General features: G+C 37.8%; 4 non-coding genes across 4 annotated transcripts; all 4 read right to left on the bottom strand.

The window, feature by feature from the left end:
* Positions 1-2,032: 2,032 nt before the first annotated feature.
* Positions 2,033-2,106, bottom strand: trnam-cau (transfer RNA methionine (anticodon CAU)). The gene has a single exon. It is a non-coding gene; the product is annotated as a tRNA-Met (tRNA).
* A 981-nt stretch (positions 2,107-3,087) lies between these two features.
* On the bottom strand, positions 3,088-3,161 carry trnak-cuu (transfer RNA lysine (anticodon CUU)). Its single transcript has one exon. It is a non-coding gene; the product is annotated as a tRNA-Lys (tRNA).
* A 4,148-nt stretch (positions 3,162-7,309) lies between these two features.
* Positions 7,310-7,383, bottom strand: trnam-cau (transfer RNA methionine (anticodon CAU)). The gene has a single exon. It is a non-coding gene; the product is annotated as a tRNA-Met (tRNA).
* Positions 7,384-15,197: 7,814 nt separating this feature from the next.
* On the bottom strand, positions 15,198-15,271 carry trnak-cuu (transfer RNA lysine (anticodon CUU)). The gene has a single exon. It is a non-coding gene; the product is annotated as a tRNA-Lys (tRNA).
* Between the last annotated feature and the right edge of the window lie 8,575 nt (positions 15,272-23,846).

Raw genomic sequence — 23,846 nt, 5'->3', positions numbered from 1 at the left:
TCCTTATAACTTCACATCACAATAGAAATGTTAGAATGCAAGAAATATGTTTCATGAGAAGTAAAACCCTCTTGTATGAAAACAACCTAGGTCTGAGATAATGATGAGATTACAGAACAAGTTTTACCTTTAATGTTTTCAGCACAAGTTCCGTGAACAAAAACACCCTGAACCATGTTGTCCAATTCTTTCGCAAGAAGATCAAACACACGCTTGTCATTGGTTAGGGATTCAATCTCTTGCAGTTTTCCATTCTAGTTTAGCTATATAATCTAGACAAATTGATGGGTTTAATATATATATAACATTCTGATCAGCCGTTGATGTTTGCTTGGTGTGTGTGAACTCTATGGAATGTATTTGCTCTGAAGTATCCTTTAATAAGGAGTCTTTTAAGCTAAGACTTTGCTCTGCATGGTGGTGATCAATTCTGAATCTCAAAAGCTCCATAGCCCAACGTGGGGCTCGAAACCACGACCCTGAGATTAAGAGGCTCATGCTATACCGAACTGAGCTAGCCGGGCTTCTTCCTTATAACTTCCCATCACAATAGAAATGTTAGAATGCAAGAAATATGTTTCATGACAAGTAAAACCCTCTTGTATGAAAACAACCTAGGTCTGAGATAATGATGAGATTACAGAATAAGTTTTACCTTTAATGTTTTCAGCACAAGTTCCGTGAACAAAAACACCCTGAACCATGTTGTCCAATTCTTTCGCAAGAAGACCAAACCAACGCTTGTCATTGGTTAGGGATTCAATCTCTTGCAGTTTTCCATTCTAGTTTAGCTATATAATCTAGACAAATTGATGGGTTTAATATGTATATAATATTCTGATCAGCCGTTGATGTTTGCTTGGTGTGTGTGAACTCTATGGAATGTATTTGCTCTGTAGTATCCTTTAATAAGGAGTCTTTTAAGCTAAGACTTTGATCTGCATGCTGGTGCTCAATTCCGAATCTCAAAAGCTCCATAGCCCAACGTGGGGCTCGAAACCGCGACCCTGAGATTAAGAGTCTCATGCTCTACCGAACTGAGCTAGCCTGGCATCTTCCTTATAACTTCCCATCACAATAGAAATGTTAGAATGCAAGAAATATGTTTCATGAGAAGTAAAACCCTCTTGTATGAAAACAACCTAGGTCTGAGATAATGATCAGATTACAGAATAAGTTTTACCTTTAATGTTTTCAGCACAAGTTCCGTGAACAAAAACACCCTGAACCATGTTGTCCAATTCTTTCGCAAGAAGACCAAACCAACGCTTGTCATTGGTTAGGGATTCAATCTCTTGCAGTTTTCCATTCTAGTTTAGCTATATAATCTAGACAAATTGATGGGTTTAATATATATATAATATTCTGATCAGCCGTTGATGTTTGCTTGGTGTGTGTGAACTCTATGGAATGTATTTGCTCTGAAGTATCCTTTAATAAGGAGTCTTTTAAGCTAAGACTTTGATCTGTATGCTGGTGCTCAATTCCTAATCTTAATATCTCTGTAGCCCAACTTGGGGCTCGAACCCACAACCCTGAGATTAAGAGTGTCATGCTCTATCAAACTGAGCTGGCGCTTCTTCCAAATAACTTCCCATCATAATATAAATGTTAGAATGCAAGAAATATGTTTCATGAGAAGTAAAACCCTCTTGTATGAAAACAACCTAGATCTGAGATAATGATCAGATTACAGAATACATTTTACCTTTAATGTTTTTGAGCACAAGTTCCGTGAAGAAAAACAACCTGAACCATGTTGTCCAATTCTTTCGCAAGAAGACCAAACCAACGCTTGTCATTGGTTAGGGATTCAATCTCTTGCAGTTTTCCATTCTAGTTTAGCTATATAATCTAGACAAATTGATGGGTTTAATATATATATCATATTCTGATCAGCCGTTGATGTTTGCTTGGTGTGTGTGAACTCTATGGAATGTATTTGCTCTGTAGTATCCTTTAATAAGGAGTCTTTTAAGCTAAGACTTTGATCTGCTTGCTGGTGCTCAATTCCGAATCTCAAAAGCTCCATAGCCCAACGTGGGGCTCGAAACCACGACCCTGAGATTATGAGTCTCATGCTCTCCCGAACTGAGCTAGCCGGGCTTCTTCCTTATAACTTCCCATCACAATAGAAATGTTAGAATGCAAGAAATATGTTTCATGAGAAGTAAAACCTTCTTGTATGAAAACAACCTAGGTCTGAGATAATGATCAGATTACAGAATACATTTTACCTTTAATGTTTTTGAGCACAAGTTCCGTGAAGAAAAACAACCTGAACCATGTTGTCCAATTATTTCGCAAGAAGATCAAACCAACGCTTGTCATTGGTTAGGGATTCAATCTCTTGCAGTTTTCCATTCTAGTTAGGCTAGATAATCTAGACAAATTGATGGGTTCAATATATATATAATTTTCTGATCAGACGTTGATGTTTGCTTGGTGTGTGTGAACTCTATGGAATGTATTTGCTCTGAAGTATCCTTTAATAAGGAGTCTTTTAAGCTAAGACTTTCATCTGCATGCTGGTGCTCAATTCCTAACCTTAAAATCTCCATAGCCCAACGTGGGGCTCGAACCCACGAGCCTGAGATTAAGAGTGTCATGCTCTATCGAACTGAGCTGGCGCTTCTTCCAAATAACTTCCCATCATAATAGAAATGTTAGAATGCAAGAAATATGTTTCATGAGAAGTAAAACCCTCTTGTATGAAAACAACCTAGGTCTGAGTTAATGATCAGTTTACAGAATAAATTTTACCTTTAATATTTTTGAGCACAAGTTACGTGAACAAAAACAACCTGAACCATGTTGTCCAATTATTTCGCAAGAAGATCAAACCAACGCTTGTCAATGGTTAGGGATTCAATCTCTTGCAGTTTTCCATTCTAGTTAGGCTAGATAATCTAGACAAATTGATGGGTTCAATGTATATATAATATTCTGATCGGCCGTTGATGTTTGCTTGGTGTGTGTGAACTCTATGGAATGTATTTGCTATGAAGTATCCTTTAATATGGAGTCTTTTAAGCTAAGACTTTGATCTGCATGCTGGTGCTCAATTCCGAATGTCAAAAGCTCCATAGCCCAACGTGGGGCTCGAACCCACAACCCTGAGATTAAGAGTCTCATGCTCTACCGAACTGAGCTAGCCGGGCTTCTTCCTTATAACTTCCCATCACAATAGAAATGTTAGAATGCAAGAAATATGTTTCATGAGAAGTAAAACCCTCTTGTATGAAAACAACCTAGGTCTGAGGTAATGAGCAGTTTACAGAATACATTTTACCTTTAATGTTTTTGAGCACAAGTTCCGTGAACAAAAACAACCTGAACCATGTTTTCCAATTATTTCGCAAGAAGATCAAACCAACGCTTGTCATTGGTTAGGGATTCAATCTCTTGCAGTTTTCCATTCTAGTTAAGCTAGATAATCTAGACAAATTGATGGGTTCAATATATATATAATTTACTGATCAGACGTTGATGTTTGCTTGGTGTGTGTGAACTCTATGGAATGTATTTGCTCTGAAGTATCCTTTAATAAGGAGTCTTTTAAGCTAAGACTTCGATCTGCATGCTGGTGCTCAATTCCGAATCTCAAAAGCTCCATAGCCCAACGTGGGGCTCGAAACCACGACCCTGAGATTAAGAGTCTCATGCTCTACCGAACTGAGCTAGCCGGGCTTCTTCCTTATAACTTCCCATCACAATAGAAATGTTAGAATGCAAGAAATTTGTTTCATGAGAAGTAAAACCCTCTTGTATGAAAACAACCTAGGTCTGAGATAATGATGAGATTTCAGAATAAGTTTTACCTTTAATGTTTTCAGCACAAGTTCCGTGAACAAAAACACCCTGAACCATGTTGTCCAATTCTTTCGCAAGAAGATCAAACACACGCTTGTTATTGGTTAGGGATTCAATCTCTTGCAGTTTTCCATTCTAGTTTAGCTATATAATCTAGACAAATTGATGGGTTTAATATATATGTAACATTCTGATCAGCCGTTGATGTTTGCTTGGTGTGTGTGAACTCTATGGAATGTATTTGCTCTGAAGTATCCTTTAATAAGGAGTCTTTTAAGCTAAGACTTTGCTCTGCATGCTGGTGATCAATTCTGAATCTCAAAAGCTCCATAGCCCAACGTGGGGCTCGAAACCACGACCCTGAGATTAAGAGTCTCATGCTCTACCGAACTGAGCTAGCCGGGCTTCTTCCTTATAACTTCCCATCACAATAGAAATGTTAGAATGCAAGAAATATGTTTCATGAGAAGTAAAACCCTCTTGTATGAAAACAACCTAGGTCTGAGATAATGATGAGATTACAGAATAAGTTTTACCTTTAATGTTTTCAGCACAAGTTCCGTGAACAAAAACACCCTGAACCATGTTGTCCAATTCTTTCGCAAGAAGATCAAACACACGCTTGTCATTGGTTAGGGATTCAATCTCTTGCAGTTTTCCATTCTAGTTTAGCTATATAATCTAGACAAATTGATGGGTTTAATATATATATAACATTCTGATCAGCCGTTGATGTTTGCTTGGTGTGTGTGAACTCTATGGAATGTATTTGCTCTGAAGTATCCTTTAATAAGGAGTCTTTTAAGCTAAGACTTTGCTCTGCATGGTGGTGATCAATTCTGAATCTCAAAAGCTCCATAGCCCAACGTGGGGCTCGAAACCACGACCCTGAGATTAAGAGGCTCATGCTCTACCGAACTGAGCTAGCCGGGCTTCTTCCTTATAACTTCCCATCACAATAGAAATGTTAGAATGCAAGAAATATGTTTCATGACAAGTAAAACCCTCTTGTATGAAAACAACCTAGGTCTGAGATAATGATGAGATTACAGAATAAGTTTTACCTTTAATGTTTTCAGCACAAGTTCCGTGAACAAAAACACCCTGAACCATGTTGTCCAATTCTTTCGCAAGAAGACCAAACCAACGCTTGTCATTGGTTAGGGATTCAATCTCTTGCAGTTTTCCATTCTAGTTTAGCTATATAATCTAGACAAATTGATGGGTTTAATATGTATATAATATTCTGATCAGCCGTTGATGTTTGCTTGGTGTGTGTGAACTCTATGGAATGTATTTGCTCTGTAGTATCCTTTAATAAGGAGTCTTTTAAGCTAAGACTTTGATCTGCATGCTGGTGCTCAATTCCGAATCTCAAAAGCTCCATAGCCCAACGTGGGGCTCGAAACCGCGACCCTGAGATTAAGAGTCTCATGCTCTACCGAACTGAGCTAGCCTGGCATCTTCCTTATAACTTCCCATCACAATAGAAATGTTAGAATGCAAGAAATATGTTTCATGAGAAGTAAAACCCTCTTGTATGAAAACAACCTAGGTCTGAGATAATGATCAGATTACAGAATAAGTTTTACCTTTAATGTTTTCAGCACAAGTTCCGTGAACAAAAACACCCTGAACCATGTTGTCCAATTCTTTCGCAAGAAGACCAAACCAACGCTTGTCTTTGGTTAGGGATTCAATCTCTTGCAGTTTTCCATTCTAGTTTAGCTATATAATCTAGACAAATTGATGGGTTTAATATATATATAATATTCTGATCAGCCGTTGATGTTTGCTTGGTGTGTGTGAACTCTATGGAATGTATTTGCTCTGAAGTATCCTTTAATAAGGAGTCTTTTAAGCTAAGACTTTGATCTGTATGCTGGTGCTCAATTCCTAATCTTAATATCTCTGTAGCCCAACTTGGGGCTCGAACCCACAACCCTGAGATTAAGAGTGTCATGCTCTATCGAACTGAGCTGGCGCTTCTTCCAAATAACTTCCCATCATAATATAAATGTTAGAATGCAAGAAATATGTTTCATGAGAAGTAAAACCCTCTTGTATGAAAACAACCTAGATCTGAGATAATGATCAGATTACAGAATACATTTTACCTTTAATGTTTTTGAGCACAAGTTCCGTGAAGAAAAACAACCTGAACCATGTTGTCCAATTCTTTCGCAAGAAGACCAAACCAACGCTTGTCATTGGTTAGGGATTCAATCTCTTGCAGTTTTCCATTCTAGTTTAGCTATATAATCTAGACAAATTGATGGGTTTAATATATATATCATATTCTGATCAGCCGTTGATGTTTGCTTGGTGTGTGTGAACTCTATGGAATGTATTTGCTCTGTAGTATCCTTTAATAAGGAGTCTTTTAAGCTAAGACTTTGATCTGCTTGCTGGTGCTCAATTCCGAATCTCAAAAGCTCCATAGCCCAACGTGGGGCTCGAAACCACGACCCTGAGATTAAGAGTCTCATGCTCTACCGAACTGAGCTAGCCTGGCATCTTCCTTATAACTTCCCATCACAATAGAAATGTTAGAATGCAAGAAATATGTTTCATGAGAAGTAAAACCCTCTTGTATGAAAACAACCTAGGTCTGAGATAATGATCAGATTACAGAATAAGTTTTACCTTTAATGTTTTCAGCACAAGTTCCGTGAACAAAAACACCCTGAACCATGTTGTCCAATTCTTTCGCAAGAAGACCAAACCAACGCTTGTCATTGGTTAGGGATTCAATCTCTTGCAGTTTTCCATTCTAGTTTAGCTATATAATCTAGACAAATTGATGGGTTTAATATATATAATATTCTGATCAGCCGTTGATGTTTGCTTGGTGTGTGTGAACTCTATGGAATGTATTTGCTCTGAAGTATCCTTTAATAAGGAGTCTTTTAAGCTAAGACTTTGATCTGCATGCTGGTGCTCAATTCCGAATCTCAAAAGCTCCATAGCCCAACGAGGGGCTCGAACCCACGACCCTGAGATTAAGAGTCTCATGCTCTACCGAACTGAGCTAGCCGGGCTTCTTCCTTATAACTTCCCATCACAATAGAAATGTTAGAATGCAAGAAATATGTTTCATGAGAAGTAAAACCTTCTTGTATGAAAACAACCTAGGTCTGAGATAATGATCAGATTACAGAATACATTTTACCTTTAATGTTTTTGAGCACAAGTTCCGTGAAGAAAAACAACCTGAACCATGTTGTCCAATTCTTTCGCAAGAAGACCAAACCAACGCTTGTCATTGGTTAGGGATTCAATCTCTTGCAGTTTTCCATTCTAGTTTAGCTATATAATCTAGACAAATTGATGGGTTTAATATATATACAATATTCTGATCAGCCGTTGATGTTTGCTTGGTGTGTGTGAACTCTATGGAATGTATTTGCTCTGAAGTATCCTTTAATAAGGAGTCTTTTAAGCTAAGACTTTGATCTGCATGCTGGTGCTCAATTCCGAATCTCAAAAGCTCCATAGCCCAACGTGGGGCTCGAAACCACGACCCTGAGATTATGAGTCTCATGCTCTCCCGAACTGAGCTAGCCGGGCTTCTTCCTTATAACTTCCCATCACAATAGAAATGTTAGAATGCAAGAAATATGTTTCATGAGAAGTAAAACCTTCTTGTATGAAAACAACCTAGGTCTGAGATAATGATCAGATTACAGAATACATTTTACCTTTAATGTTTTTGAGCACAAGTTCCGTGAAGAAAAACAACCTGAACCATGTTGTCCAATTATTTCGCAAGAAGATCAAACCAACGCTTGTCATTGGTTAGGGATTCAATCTCTTGCAGTTTTCCATTCTAGTTAGGCTAGATAATCTAGACAAATTGATGGGTTCAATATATATATAATTTTCTGATCAGACGTTGATGTTTGCTTGGTGTGTGTGAACTCTATGGAATGTATTTGCTCTGAAGTATCCTTTAATAAGGAGTCTTTTAAGCTAAGACTTTCATCTGCATGCTGGTGCTCAATTCCTAACCTTAAAATCTCCATAGCCCAACGTGGGGCTCGAACCCACGAGCCTGAGATTAAGAGTGTCATGCTCTATCGAACTGAGCTAGCCGGGCTTCTTCCTTATAACTTCCCATCACAATAGAAATGTTAGAATGCAAGAAATATGTTTCATGAGAAGTAAAACCCTCTTGTATGAAAACAACCTAGGTCTGAGGTAATGAGCAGTTTACAGAATACATTTTACCTTTAATGTTTTTGAGCACAAGTTCCGTGAACAAAAACAACCTGAACCATGTTTTCCAATTATTTCGCAAGAAGATCAAACCAACGCTTGTCATTGGTTAGGGATTCAATCTCTTGCAGTTTTCCATTCTAGTTAAGCTAGATAATCTAGACAAATTGATGGGTTCAATATATATATAATTTACTGATCAGACGTTGATGTTTGCTTGGTGTGTGTGAACTCTATGGAATGTATTTGCTCTGAAGTATCCTTTAATAAGGAGTCTTTTAAGCTAAGACTTTCATCTGCATGCTGGTGCTCAATTCCGAATCTCAAAATCTCCATAGCCCAACGTGGGGCTCGAAACCACGACCCTGAGATTAAGAGTCTTATGCTCTACCGAAATGAGCTGGCCGGGCTTCTTCCTCATAACTTCCCATCACAATAGAAATGTTAGAATGCAAGAAATATGTTTCATGAGAAGTAAAACCCTCTTGTATGAAAACAACCTAGGTCTGAGATAATGATGAGATTACAGAATAAGTTTTACCTTTAATGTTTTCAGCACAAGTTCCGTGAACAAAAACAACCTGAACCATGTTGTCCAATTCTTTCGCAAGAAGACCAAACCAACGCTTGTCATTGGTTAGGGATTCAATCTCTTGCAGTTTTCCATTCTAGTTTAGCTATATAATCTAGACAAATTGATGGGTTTAATATATATATAATATTCTGATCAGCCGTTGATGTTTGCTTGGTGTGTGTGAACTCTATGGAATGTATTTGCTCTGAAGTATCCTTTAATAAGGAGTCTTTTAAGCTAAGACTTTGCTCTGCATGCTGGTGCTCAATTCCGAATCTCAAAAGCTCCATAGCCCAACGTGGGGCTCGAAACCACGACCCTGAGATTAAGAGTCTCATGCTCTACCGAACTGAGCTAGCCGGGCTTCTTCCTTATAACTTCACATCACAATAGAAATGTTAGAATGCAAGAAATATGTTTCATGAGAAGTAAAACCCTCTTGTATGAAAACAACCTAGGTCTGAGATAATAATCAGATTACAGAATACATTTTACTTTTAATGTTTTTGAGCACAAGTTCCGTGAACAAAAACACCCTGAACCATGTTGTCCAATTCTTTCGCAAGAAGACCAAACCAACGCTTGTCATTGGTTAGGGATTCAATCTCTTGCAGTTTTTCATTCTAGTTTAGCTATATAATCTAGACAAATTGATGGGTTTAATATATATATAATATTCTGATCAGCCGTTGATGTTTGCTTGGTGTGTGTGAACTCTATGGAATGTATTTGCTCTGAAGTATCCTTTAATAAGGAGTCTTTTAAGCTAAGACTTCGATCTGCATAATGGTGCTCAATTCCGAATCTCAAAAGCTCCACAGCCCAACGTGGGGCTCGAAACCACGACCCTGAGATTAAGAGTCTCATGCTCTACCGAACTGAGCTAGCCGGGCTTCTTCCTTATAACTTCACATCACAATAGAAATGTTAGAATGCAAGAAATATGTTTCATGAGAAGTAAAACCCTCTTGTATGAAAACAACCTAGGTCTGAGATAATGATCAGTTTACAGAATAAGTTTTACCTTTAATATTTTTGAGCACAAGTTACGTGAACAAAAACACCCTGAACCATGTTGTCCAATTCTTTCGCAAGAAGACCAAACCAACGCTTGTCATTGGTTAGGGATTCAATCTCTTGCAGTTTTCCATTCTAGCTTAGCTATATAATCTAGACAAATTGATGGGTTTAATATATATATAATATTCTGATCAGCCGTTGATGTTTGCTAGGTGTGTGTGAACTCTATGGAATGTATTTGCTCTGAAGTATCCTTTAATAAGGAGTCTTTTAAGCTAAGACTTTGATCTGCATCCTGGTGCTCAATTCCGAATCTCAAAAGCTCCATAGCCCAACGTGGGGCTCATCCCACGACCCTGAGATTAAGAGTCTCATGCTCTACCGAACTGAGAATAGCCGGGCTTCTTCCTTATGACTTCCCATCACAATAGAAATGTTAGAATGCAAGAAATATGTTTCATGAGAAGTAAAACCCTCTTGTATGAAAACAACCTAGGTCTGAGGTAATGATCAGTTTACAGAATACATTTTACCTTTAATGTTTTTTAGCACAAGTTCCGTGAACAAAAACAACCTGAACCATGTTGTCCTATTTTTTCGCAAGAAGATCAAACCAACGCTTGTCATTGGTTAGGGATTCAATCTCTTGCAGTTTTCCATTCTAGTTAGGCTAGATAATCTAGACAAATTGATGGGTTCAATATATATATAATTTACTGATCAGACGTTGATGTTTGCTTAGTGTGTGTGAACTCTATGGAAGGTATTTGCTCTGAAGTATCCTTTAATATGGAGTCTTTTGAGCTAAGACTTTCATCTGCATGCTGGTGCTCAATTCCTAACCTTAAAATCTCCATAGCCCAACGTGGGGCTCGAACCCACGACCCTGAGATTAAGAGTGTCATGCTCTATCGAACTGAGCTGGCGCTTCTTCCAAATAACTTCCCATCATAATAGAAATGTTAGAATGCAAGAAATATGTTTCATGAGAAGTAAAACCCTCTTGTATGAAAACAAACTAGGTCTGAGGTAATGATCAGTTTACAGAATAAGTTTTACCTTTAATATTTTTGAGTACAAGTTACGTGAACAAAAACAACCTGAACCATGTTGTCCAATTATTTCGCAAGAAGATCAAACCAACGCTTGTCATTGGTTAGGGATTCAATCTCTTGCAGTTTTCCATTCTAGTTAGGCTAGATAATCTAGACAAATTGCTGGGTTCAATATATATATAATTTACTGATCAGACGTTGATGTTTGCTTGGTGTGTGTGAACTCTATGGAATGTATTTGCTCTGAAGTATCCTTTAATAAGGAGTCTTTTAAGCTAAGACTTTCATCTGCATGCTGGTGCTCAATTCCTAACCTTAAAATCTCCATAGCCCAACGTGGGGCTCGACCCACGACCCTGAGATTAAGAGTGTCATGCTCTATCGAACTGAGCTGGCGCTTCTCCCAAATATTTTCCCATCATAATAGAAATGTTAGAATGCAAGAAATATGTTTCATGAGAAGTAAAACCCTCTTGTATGAAAACAACCTAGGTCTGAGATAATGATGAGATTACCGAATAAGTTTTACCTTTAATATTTTTGAGCACAAGTTACGTAAACAAAAACCGCCTGAACCATGTTGTCCAATCCTTTCGCAAGAAGATCATTGGTTAGGGATTCAATCTCTTGCAGTTTTCCATTCTAGTTAAGCTAGATAATCTAGACAAATTGATGGGTTCAATATATATATAATTTTCTGATCAGACGTTGATGTTTGCTTGGTGTGTGTGAACTCTATGGAATGTATTTGCTCTGAAGTATCCTTTAATAAGGCGTATTTTAAGATAAGACTTTGATCTGGTGCTCAATTCCTAACCTTAAAATCTCCATAGCCAACGTGGGGCTAGAACCCACGACCCTGAGATTAAGAGTGTCATGCTCTACCGAACTGAGCTAGCCTGGCATCTTCCTTATAACTTCCCATCACAATAGAAATGTTAGAATGCAAGAAATATGTTTTATGAGGAGTAAAACCGTCTTGTATGAAAACAACCTAGGTCTGAGATAATGATCAGATTACAGAATAAGTTTTAACTTTCATGTTTTCAGCACAAGTTCCGTGAACAAAAACCGCCTGAACCATGTTGTCCAATTCTTTCGCAAGAAGATCAAACAAACGCTTGACATTGGTTAGGGATTTAATCTCTTGCAGTTTTCCATTCTAGTTTAGCTATATAATCTAGACAAATTGATGGGTTTAATATATATATAATATTCTGATCAGCCGTTGATGTTTGCTTGGTGTGTGTGAACTCTATGGAATGTATTTGCTCTGAAGTATCCTTTAATAAGGAGTCTTTTAAGCTAAGACTTTGATCTGTATGCTGGTGCTCAATTCCTAATCTTAAAATCTCTGTAGCCCAATTTGGGGCTCGAACCCACAACCCTGAGATTAAGAGTGTCATGCTCTATCGAACTGAGCTGGCGCTTCTTCCAAATAACTTCCCATCATAATATAAATGTTAGAATGCAAGAAATATGTTTCATGAGAAGTAAAACCCTCTTGTATGAAAACAACCTAGATCTGAGATAATGATCAGATTACAGAATACATTTTACCTTTAATGTTTTTGAGCACAAGTTCCGTGAAGAAAAACAACCTGAACCATGTTGTCCAATTATTTCGCAAGAAGATCAAACCAACGCTTGTCATTGGTTAGGGATTCAATCTCTTGCAGTTTTCCATTCTAGTTAGGCTAGAAAATCTAGACAAATTGATGGGTTCAATATGTATATAATTTTCTGATCAGCTGTTGATGTTTGCTTGGTGTGTGTGAACTCTATGGAATGTATTTTCTCTTTAGTATCCTTTAATAAGGAGTATTTTAAGCTAAGACTTTCATCTGTATGCTGGTGCTCAATTCCTAACCTTAAAAACTCTGTAGCCCAACTTGGGGCTCGAACCCACAACCCTGAGATTAAGAGTGTCATGCTCTATCGAACTGAGCTGGAGCTTCTTCCAAATAACTTCCCATCATAATAGAAATGTTAGAATGCAAGAAATATGTTTCATGAGAAGTAAAACCCTCTTGTATGAAAACAACCTAGGTCTGAGATAATGATGAGATTACCGAATAAGTTTTACCTTTAATATTTTTGAGCACAAGTTCCGTGAACAAAAACCGCCTGAACCATGTTGTCCAATTGTTTTGCAAGGAGATCAAACACACGCTTGTCATTGGTTAGGGATTCAATCTCTTGCAGTTTTCCATTCTAGTTTAGCTATATAATCTAGACAAATTGATGGGTTTAATATATATATAATATTCTGATCAGCCGTTGATGTTTGCTTGGTGTGTGTGAACTCTATGGAATGTATTTGCTCTGTAGTATCCTTTAATAAGGAGTCTTTTAAGCTAAGACTTTGATCTGCTTGCTGGTGCTCAATTCCGAATCTCAAAAGCTCCATAGCCGAACGTGGGGCTCGAAACCACGACCCTGAGATTAAGAGTCTCATGCTCTATCGAACTGAGCTAGCCTGGCATCTTCCTTATAACTTCCCATCACAATAGAAATGTTAGAATGCAAGAAATATGTTTCATGAGAAGTAAAACCCTCTTGTATGAAAACAACCTAGGTCTGAGATAATGATCAGATTACAGAATAAGTTTTACCTTTAATGTTTTCAGCACAAGTTCCGTGAACAAAAACACCCTGAACCATGTTGTCCAATTCTTTCGCAAGAAGACCAAACCAACGCTTGTCATTGGTTAGGGATTCAATCTCTTGCAGTTTTCCATTCTAGTTTAGCTATATAATCTAGACAAATTGATGGGTTTAATATATATATAATATTCTGATCAGCCGTTGATGTTTGCTTGGTGTGTGTGAACTCTATGGAATGTATTTGCTCTGAAGTATCCTTTAATAAGGAGTCTTTTAAGCTAAGACTTTGATCTGTATGCTGGTGCTCAATTCCTAATCTTAAAATCTCTGTAGCCCAACTTGGGGCTCGAACCCACAACCCTGAGATTAAGAGTGTCATGCTCTATCGAACTGAGCTGGCGCTTCTTCCAAATAACTTCCCATCATAATATAAATGTTAGAATGCAAGAAATATGTTTCATGAGAAGTAAAACCCTCTTGTATGAAAACAACCTAGATCTGAGATAATGATCAGATTACAGAATACATTTTACCTTTAATGTTTTTGAGCACAAGTTCCGTGAAGAAAAACAACCTGAACCATGTTGTCCAATTATTTCGCAAGAAGATCAAACCAACGCTTGTCATTGGTTAGGGATTCAATCTCTTGCAGTTTTCCATTCTAGTTAGGCTAGAAAATCTAGACAAATTGATGGGTTCAATATGTATATAATTTTCTGATCAGCTGTTGATGTTTGCTTGGTGTGTGTGAACTCTATGGAATGTATTTTCTCTTTAGTATCCTTTAATAAGGAGTATTTTAAGCTAAGACTTTCATCTGTATGCTGGTGCTCAATTCCTAACCTTAAAAACTCTGTAGCCCAACTTGGGGCTCGAACCCACAACCCTGAGATTAAGAGTGTCATGCTCTATCGAACTGAGCTGGAGCTTCTTCCAAATAACTTCCCATCATAATAGAAATGTTAGAATGCAAGAAATATGTTTCATGAGAAGTAAAACCCTCTTGTATGAAAACAACCTAGGTCTGAGATAATGATGAGATTACCGAATAAGTTTTACCTTTAATATTTTTGAGCACAAGTTCCGTGAACAAAAACCGCCTGAACCATGTTGTCCAATTGTTTTGCAAGGAGATCAAACACACGCTTGTCATTGGTTAGGGATTCAATCTCTTGCAGTTTTCCATTCTAGTTTAGCTATATAATCTAGACAAATTGATGGGTTTAATATGTATATAATATTCTGATCAGCCGTTGATGTTTGCTTGGTGTGTGTGAACTCTATGGAATGTATTTGCTCTGAAGTATCCTTTAATAAGGAGTCTTTTAAGCTAAGACTTTGCTCTGCATGCTGGTGATCAATTCTGAATCTCAAAAGCTCCATAGCCCAACGTGGGGCTCGAAACCAAGACCCTGAGATTAAGAGTCTCATGCTCTACCGAACTGAGCTAGCCGGGCTTCTTCCTTATAACTTCCCATCACAATAGAAATGTTAGAATGCAAGAAATATGTTTCATGAGAAGTAAAACCTTCTTGTATGAAAACAACCTAGGTCTGAGATAATGATCAGATTACAGAATACATTTTACCTTTAATGTTTTTGAGCACAAGTTCCGTGAAGAAAAACAACCTGAACCATGTTGTCCAATTCTTTCGCAAGAAGACCAAACCAACGCTTTTCATTGGTTAGGGATTCAATCTCTTGCAGTTTTCCATTCTAGTTTAGCTATATAATCTAGACAAATTGATGGGTTTAATATATATAATATTCTGATCAGCCGTTGATGTTTGCTTGGTGTGTGTGAACTCTATGGAATGTATTTGCTCTGAAGTATCCTTTAATAAGAAGTCTTTTAAGCTAAGAGTTCGATCTGCATGCTGGTGCTCAATTCCGAATCTCAAAAGCTCCATAGCCCAACGTGGGGCTCGAACCCACGACCCTGAGATTAAGAGTCTCATGCTCTACCGAACTGAGCTAGCCGGGCTTCTTCCATATAACTTCCCATCACAATAGAAATGCTAGAATGCAAGAAATATGTTTCATGAGAAGTAAAACCCTCTTGTATGAAAACAACCTAGGTCTGAGGTAATGATCAGTTTACAGAATACATTTTACCTTTAATGTTTTTGAGCACAAGTTCCGTGAACAAAAACAACCTGAACCATGTTGTCCAATTATTTCGCAAGAAGATCAAACCAACGCTTGTCATTGGTTAGGGATTCAATCTCTTGCAGTTTTCCATTCTAGTTAGGCTAGATAATCTAGACAAATTGATGGGTTCAGTATATATATATATTTCTGATCAGACGTTGATGTTTGCTTGGTGTGTGTGAACTCTATGGAATGTATTTGCTCTGAAGTATCCTTTAATAAGGAATCTTTTAAGCTAAGACTTTCATCTGCATGCTGGTTCTCAATTCCTAACCTTAAAATCTCTGTAGCCCAACATGGGTCTCGAACCCACGACCCTGAGATTAAGACTGTCTTGCTCTATCGAACTGAGCTGGCGCTTCTTCCAAATAACTTCCCATCATAACAGAAATGGTAGAATGCAAGAAATATGTTTCATGAGAAGTAAAACCCTCTTGTATGAAAACAACCTAGGTCTGAGATAATGAGGAGATTACCGAATAAGTTTTACCTTTAATATTTTTGAGCACAAGTTCCGTGAACAAAAACCGCCTGAACCATGTTGTCCAATTCTTTCGCAAGAAGATCAAACACACGCTTGTCATTGGTTAGGGATTCAATCTCTTGCAGTTTTCCATTCTAGTTTAGCTATAAAATCTAGACAAATTGATGGGTTTAATATATATATAATTGATCAGCCGTTGATGTTTGCTTGGTGTGTGTGAACTCTATGGAATGTATTTGCTCTGTAGTATCCTTTAATAAGGAGTCTTTTAAGGTAAGACTTTGATCTGCATGCTGGTGCTCAATTCCGAATCTCAAAAGCTCCATAGCCCAACGTGGGGCTCGAAACCACGACCCTGAGATTAAAAGTGTCATGCTCTACCGAACTGAGCTGGCGCTTCTTCCAAATAACTTCCCATCACAATAGAAATGTTAGAATGCAAGAAATATGTTTCATGAGAAGTAAAACCTTCTTGTATGAAAACAACCTAGGTCTGAGATAATGATGAGATTACAGAATAAGTTTTACCTTTAATGTTTTCAGCACAAGTTCCGTGAACAAAAACACCCTGAACCATGTTGTCCAATTTTTTCGCAAGAAGACCAAACCAACGCTTGTCAATGGTTAGGGATTCAATCTCTTGCAGTTTTCCATTCTAGTTAAACTAGATAATCTAGACAAATTGATGGGTTCAGTATATATATAATTTTCTGATCAGACGTTGATGTTTGCTTGGTGTGTGTGAACTCTATGGAATGTAATTGCTCTGAAGTATCCTTTAATAAGGAGTATTTTAAGCTAAGACTTTGATCTGCATGCTGGTGCTCAATTCCTAACCTTAAAATCTCCATAGCCCAACGTGGGGCTCGAACCCACGACCCTGAGATTAAGAGTCTCATGCTCTACCGAACTGAACTAGCGGGGCTTCTTCCTCATAACTTCCCATCACAATAGAAATGTTAGAATGCAAGAAATATGTTTCATGAGAAGTAAAACTCTCTTGTATGAAAACAACCTAGGTCTGAGGTAATGATCAGTTTACAGAATACATTTTACCTTTAATGTTTTTGAGCACAAGTTCCGTGAACAAAAACAACCTGAACCATGTTGTCCAATTATTTCGCAAGAAGATCAAACTCACGCTTGTCATTGGTTAGGGATTCAATCTCTTGCAGTTTTCCATTCTAGTTTAGCTATATAATCTAGACAAATTGATGGGTTTAATATATATATAATATTCTGATCAGCCGTTGATGTTTGCTTGGTGTGTGTGAACTCTATGGAATGTATTTTCTCTGAAGTATCCTTTAATAAGGAGTCTTTTAAGTTAAGACTTTGCTCTGCATGCTGGTGCTCAATTCCGAATCTCAAAAGCTCCATAGCCCAACGTGGGGCTCGAAACCACGACCCTGAGATTAAGAGTCTCATGCTCTACCGAACTGAGCTAGCCGGGCTTCTTCCTTATAGCTTCACATCACAATAGAAATGTTAGAATGCAAGAAATATGTTTCATGACAAGTAAAACGCTCTTGTATGAAAACAACCTAGGTCTGAGATAATGATCAGATTACAGAATAAGTTTTACCTTTAATGTTTTTGAGCACAAGTTCCGTGAACAAAAACACCCTGAACCATGTTGTCCAATTCTTTTGCAAGAAGACCAAACCAACGCTTGTCATTGGTTAGGGATTCAATCTCTTGCAGTTTTCCATTCTAGTTAAGCTAGATAATCTAGACAAATTGATGGGTTCAGTATATATATAATTTTCTGATCAGACGTTGATGTTTGCTTGGTGTGTGTGAACTCTATGGAATGTATTTGCTCTGAAGTATCCTTTAATAAGGAGTATTTTAAGCTAAGACTTTGATCTGCATGCTGGTGCTCAATTCCTAACCTTAAAATCTCCATAGCCCAACGTGGGGCTCGAACCCACGACCCTGTGATTAAGAGTCTCATGCTCTACCGAACTGAGCTGGCGCTTCTTCCAAATAACTTCCCATCACAATAGAAATGTTAGAATGCAAGAAATATGTTTCATGAGAAGTAAAACCCTCTTGTATGAAAACAACCTAGGTCTGAGATAATGATCAGATTACAGAATACATTTTACCTTTAATGTTTTTGAGCACAAGTTCCGTGAACAAAAACCGCCTGAACCATGTTGTCCAATTCTTTCGCAAGAAGATCAAACACACGCTTGACATTGGTTAGGGATTCAATCTCTTGCAGTTTTCCATTCTAGTTTAGCTATATAATCTAGACAAATTGATGGGTTTAATATATATATAATATTCTGATCAGCCGTTGATGGTTGCTTGGTGTGTGTGAACTCTATGGAATGTATTTGCTCTGAAGTATCCTTTAATAAGGAGTCTTTTAAGCTAAGACTTTGATCTGCATGCTGGTGCTCAATTCCGAATCTCAAAATCTCCATAGCCCAACTTGGGGCTCGAAACCACGAACCTGAGATTAAGAGTCTCATGCTCTACCGAAATGAGCTGGCCGGGCTTCTTCCTCATAACTTCCCATCACAATAGAAATGTTAGAATGCAAGAAATATGTTTCATGAGAAGTAAAACCCTCTTGTATGAAAACAACCTAGGTCTGAGATAATGATGAGATTACAGAATAAGTTTTACCTTTCATGTTTTCAGCACAAGTTCCGTGAACAAAAACCGCCTGAACCATGTTGTCCAATTCTTTCGAAGAAGATCAAACACACGCTTGTCATTGGTTAGGGATTCAATCTCTTGCAGTTTTCCATTCTAGTTTAGCTATATAATCTAGACAAATTGATGGGTTTAATATATATATAATATTCTGATCAGCCGTTGATGTTTGCTTGGTGTGTGTGAACTCTATGGAATGTATTTGCTCTGAAGTATCCTTTAATAAGGAGTCTTTTAAGCTAAGACTTTGATCTGCATGCTGGTGCTCAATTCCGAATCGCAAAAGCTCCATAGCCCAACGTGGAGCTCGAAACCACGACCCTGAGATTAAGAGTCTCATGCTCTACCGAACTGAGCTAGCCGGGCTTCTTCCTTATAGCTTCACATCACAATAGAAATGTTAGAATGCAAGAAATATGTTTCATGAGAAGTAAAACCCTCTTGTATGAAAACAACCTAGGTCTGAGATAATGATGAGATTACAGAATAAGTTTTACCTTTCATGTTTTCAGCACAAGTTCCGTGAACAAAAACCGCCTGAACCATGTTGTCCAATTCTTTCGAAGAAGATCAAACACACGCTTGTCATTGGTTAGGGATTCAATCTCTTGCAGTTTTCCATTCTAGTTTAGCTATATAATCTAGACAAATTGATGGGTTTAATATATATATAATATTCTGATCAGCCGTTGATGTTTGCTTGGTGTGTGTGAACTCTATGGAATGTATTTGCTCTGAAGTATCCTTTAATAAGGAGTCTTTTAAGCTAAGACTTTGATCTGCATGCTGGTGCTCAATTCCGAATCGCAAAAGCTCCATAGCCCAACGTGGGGCTCGAAACCACGACCCTGAGATTAAGAGTCTCATGCTCTACCGAACTGAGCTAGCCGGGCTTCTTCCTTATAGCTTCACATCACAATAGAAATGTTAGAATGCAAGAAATATGTTTCATGACAAGTAAAACGCTCTTGTATGAAAACAACCTAGGTCTGAGATAATGATCAGATTACAGAATAAGTTTTACCTTTAATGTTTTTGAGCACAAGTTCCGTGAACAAAAACAACCTGAACCATGTTGTCCAATTATTTCGCAAGAAGATCAAACCAACGCTTGTCATTGGTTAGGGATTCAATCTCTTGCAGTTTTCTATTCTAGTTAAACTAGATAATCTAGACAAATTGATGGGTTCAGTATATATATAATTTTCTGATCAGACGTTGATGTTTGCTTGGTGTGTGTGAACTCTATGGAATGTATTTGCTCTGAAGTATCCTTTAATAAGGAGTCTTTTAAGCTAAGACTTTGATCTTTATGCTGGTGCTCAATTCCGAATCTCAAAATCTCCATAGCCCATTTTGGGGCTCGAAACCACGAACCTGAGATTAAGAGTCTCATGCTCTACCGAAATGAGCTGGCCGGGCTTCTTCCTCATAACTTCCCATCACAATAGAAATGTTAGAATGCAAGAAATATGTTTCATGAGAAGTAAAACCCTCTTGTATGAAAACAACCTAGGTCTGAGATAATGATGAGATTACAGAATAAGTTTTACCTTTCATGTTTTCAGCACAAGTTCCGTGAACAAAAACCGCCTGAACCATGTTGTCCAATTCTTTCGAAGAAGATCAAACACACGCTTGTCATTGGTTAGGGATTCAATCTCTTGCAGTTTTCCATTCTAGTTTAGCTATATAATCTAGACAAATTGATGGGTTTAATATATATATAATATTCTGATCAGCCGTTGATGTTTGCTTGGTGTGTGTGAACTCTATGGAATGTATTTGCTCTGAAGTATCCTTTAATAAGGAGTCTTTTAAGCTAAGACTTTGATCTGCATGCTGGTGCTCAATTCCGAATCGCAAAAGCTCCATAGCCCAACGTGGGGCTCGAAACCACGACCCTGAGATTAAGAGTGTCATGCTCTATCGAACTGAGCTGGCGCTTCTTCCAAATAACGTCCCATCATAACAGAAATGGTAGAATGCAAGAAATATGTTTCATGAGAAGTAAAACCCTCTTGTATGAAAACAACCTAGGTCTGAGATAATGATGAGATTACCGAATAAGTTTTACCTTTAATATTTTTGAGCACAAGTTCCGTGAACAAAAACCGCCTGAACCATGTTGTCCAATTCTTTCGCAAGAAGATCAAACACACGCTTGTCATTGGTTAGGGATTCAATCTCTTGCAGTTTTCCATTCTAGTTTAGCTATAAAATCTAGACAAATTGATGGGTTTAATATATATATAATTGATCAGCCGTTGATGTTTGCTTGGTGTGTGTGAACTCTATGGAATGTATTTGCTCTGTAGTATCCTTTAATAAGGAGTCTTTTAAGGTAAGACTTTGATCTGCATGCTGGTGCTCAATTCCGAATCTCAAAAGCTCCATAGCCCAACGTGGGGCTCGAAACTACGACCCTGAGATTAAAAGTGTCATGCTCTACCGAACTGAGCTGGCGCTTCTTCCAAATAACTTCCCATCACAATAGAAATGTTAGAATGCAAGAAATATGTTTCATGACCAGTAAAACCCTCTTGTATGAAAACAACATAGGTCTGAGATAATGATCAGATTACAGAATAAGTTTTACCTTTAATGTTTTCAGCACAAGTTCCGTGAACAAAAACACCCTGAACCATGTTGTCCAATTCTTTCGCAAGAAGACCAAACCAACGCTTGTCAATGGTTAGGGATTCAATCTCTTGCAGTTTTCTATTCTAGTTAAACTAGATAATCTAGACAAATTGATGGGTTCAGTATATATATAATTTTCTGATCAGACGTTGATGTTTGCTTGGTGTGTGTGAACTCTATGGAATGTATTTGCTCTGAAGTATCCTTTAATAAGGAGTTTGTTAAGCTAAGACTTTGATCTGCATGCTGGTGCTCAATTCCTAACCTTAAAATCTCCATAGCCCAACATGGGGCTCGAACCCACGACCCTGAGATTAAGAGTCTCATGCTCTACCGAACTGAGCTAGCGGGGCTTCTTCCTTATAACTTCCCATCACAATAGAAATGTTAGAATGCAAGAAATATGTTTCATGAGAAGTAAAACCCTCTTGTATGAAAACAACCTAGGTCTGAGGTAATGATCAGTTTACAGAATACATTTTACCTTTAATGTTTTTGAGCACAAGTTCCGTGAACAAAAACAACCTGAACCATGTTGTCCAATTATTTCGCAAGAAGATCAAACTCACGCTTGTCATTGGTTAGGGATTCAATCTCTTGCAGTTTTCCATTCTAGTTTAGCTATATAATCTAGACAAATTGATGGGTTTAATATATATATAATATTCTGATCAGCCGTTGATGTTTGCTTGGTGTGTGTGAACTCTATGGAATGTATTTGCTCTGAAGTATCCTTTAATAAGGAGTCTTTTAAGTTAAGACTTTGCTCTGCATGCTGGTGCTCAATTCCGAATCTCAAAAGCTCCATAGCCCAACGTGGGGCTCGAAACCACGACCCTGAGATTAAGAGTCTCATGCTCTACCGAACTGAGCTAGCCGGGCTTCTTCCTTATAGCTTCACATCACAATAGAAATGTTAGAATGCAAGAAATATGTTTCATGACAAGTAAAACGCTCTTGTATGAAAACAACCTAGGTCTGAGGTAATGATCAGTTTACAGAATACATTTTACCTTTAATGTTTTTGAGCACAAGTTCCGTGAACAAAAACAACCTGAACCATGTTGTCCAATTATTTCGCAAGAAGATCAAACCAACGCTTGTCATTGGTTAGGGATTCAATCTCTTGCAGTTTTCCATTCTAGTTAGGCTAGATAATCTAGACAAATTGATGGGTTCAATATATATTTATAATTTACTGATCAGACGTTGATGTTTGCTTGGTGTGTGTGAACTCTATGGAATGTATTTGCTCTGAAGTATCCTTTAATAAGGAGTCTTTTAAGCTAAGACTTTCATCTGCATGCTGGTGCTCAATTCCTAACCTTAAAATCTCCATAGCCCAACGTGGGGCTCGAACCCACGAGCCTGAGATTAAGAGTGTCATGCTCTATCGAACTGAGCTGGCGCTTCTTCCAAATAACTTCCCATCATAATAGAAATGTTAGAATGCAAGAAATATGTTTCATGAGAAGTAAAACCCTCTTGTATGAAAACAACCTAGGTCTGAGTTAATGATCAGTTTACAGAATAAGTTTTACCTTTAATATTTTTGAGCACAAGTTACGTGAACAAAAACAACCTGAACCATGTTGTCCAATTATTTCGCAAGAAGATCAAACCAACGCTTGTCAATGGTTAGGGATTCAATCTCTTGCAGTTTTCCATTCTAGTTAGGCTAGATAATCTAGACAAATTGATGGGTTCAATATATATATAATTTACTGATCAGACGTTGATGATTGCTTGGTGTGTGTGAACTCTATGGAATGTATTTGCTCTGAAGTATCCTTTAATAAGGAGTCTTTTAAGCTAAGACTTTCATCTGCATGCTGGTGCTCAATTCCTAACCTTAAAATCTCCATAGCCCAACGTGGGGCTCGACCCACGACCCTGAGATTAAGAGTCTCATGCTCTACCGAACTGAGCTGGCGCTTCTTCCAAATAACTTCCCATCACAATAGAAATGTTAGAATGCAAGAAATATGTTTCATGAGAAGTAAAACCCTCTTGTATGAAAACAACCTAGGTCTGAGATAATGATCAGATTACAGAATACATTTTACCTTTAATGTTTTTGAGCACAAGTTCCGTGAACAAAAACCGCCTGAACCATGTTGTCCAATTCTTTCGCAAGAAGATCAAACACACGCTTGACATTGGTTAGGGATTCAATCTCTTGCAGTTTTCCATTCTAGTTTAGCTATATAATCTAGACAAATTGATGGGTTTAATATATATATAATATTCTGATCAGCCGTTGATGGTTGCTTGGTGTGTGTGAACTCTATGGAATGTATTTGCTCTGAAGTATCCTTTAATAAGGAGTCTTTTAAGCTAAGACTTTGATCTGCATGCTGGTGCTCAATTCCGAATCTCAAAATCTCCATAGCCCAACTTGGGGCTCGAAACCACGAACCTGAGATTAAGAGTCTCATGCTCTACCGAAATGAGCTGGCCGGGCTTCTTCCTCATAACTTCCCATCACAATAGAAATGTTAGAATGCAAGAAATATGTTTCATGAGAAGTAAAACCCTCTTGTATGAAAACAACCTAGGTCTGAGATAATGATGAGATTACAGAATAAGTTTTACCTTTCATGTTTTCAGC

This window comes from Platichthys flesus, chromosome 20 (genome assembly GCF_949316205.1).
Source record: "Platichthys flesus chromosome 20, fPlaFle2.1, whole genome shotgun sequence".
NCBI lineage: Eukaryota > Metazoa > Chordata > Actinopteri > Pleuronectiformes > Pleuronectidae > Platichthys > Platichthys flesus.
Note: the sequence above shows the minus strand (reverse complement) of the source record. Positions and strands in the feature narration are given on the sequence as shown.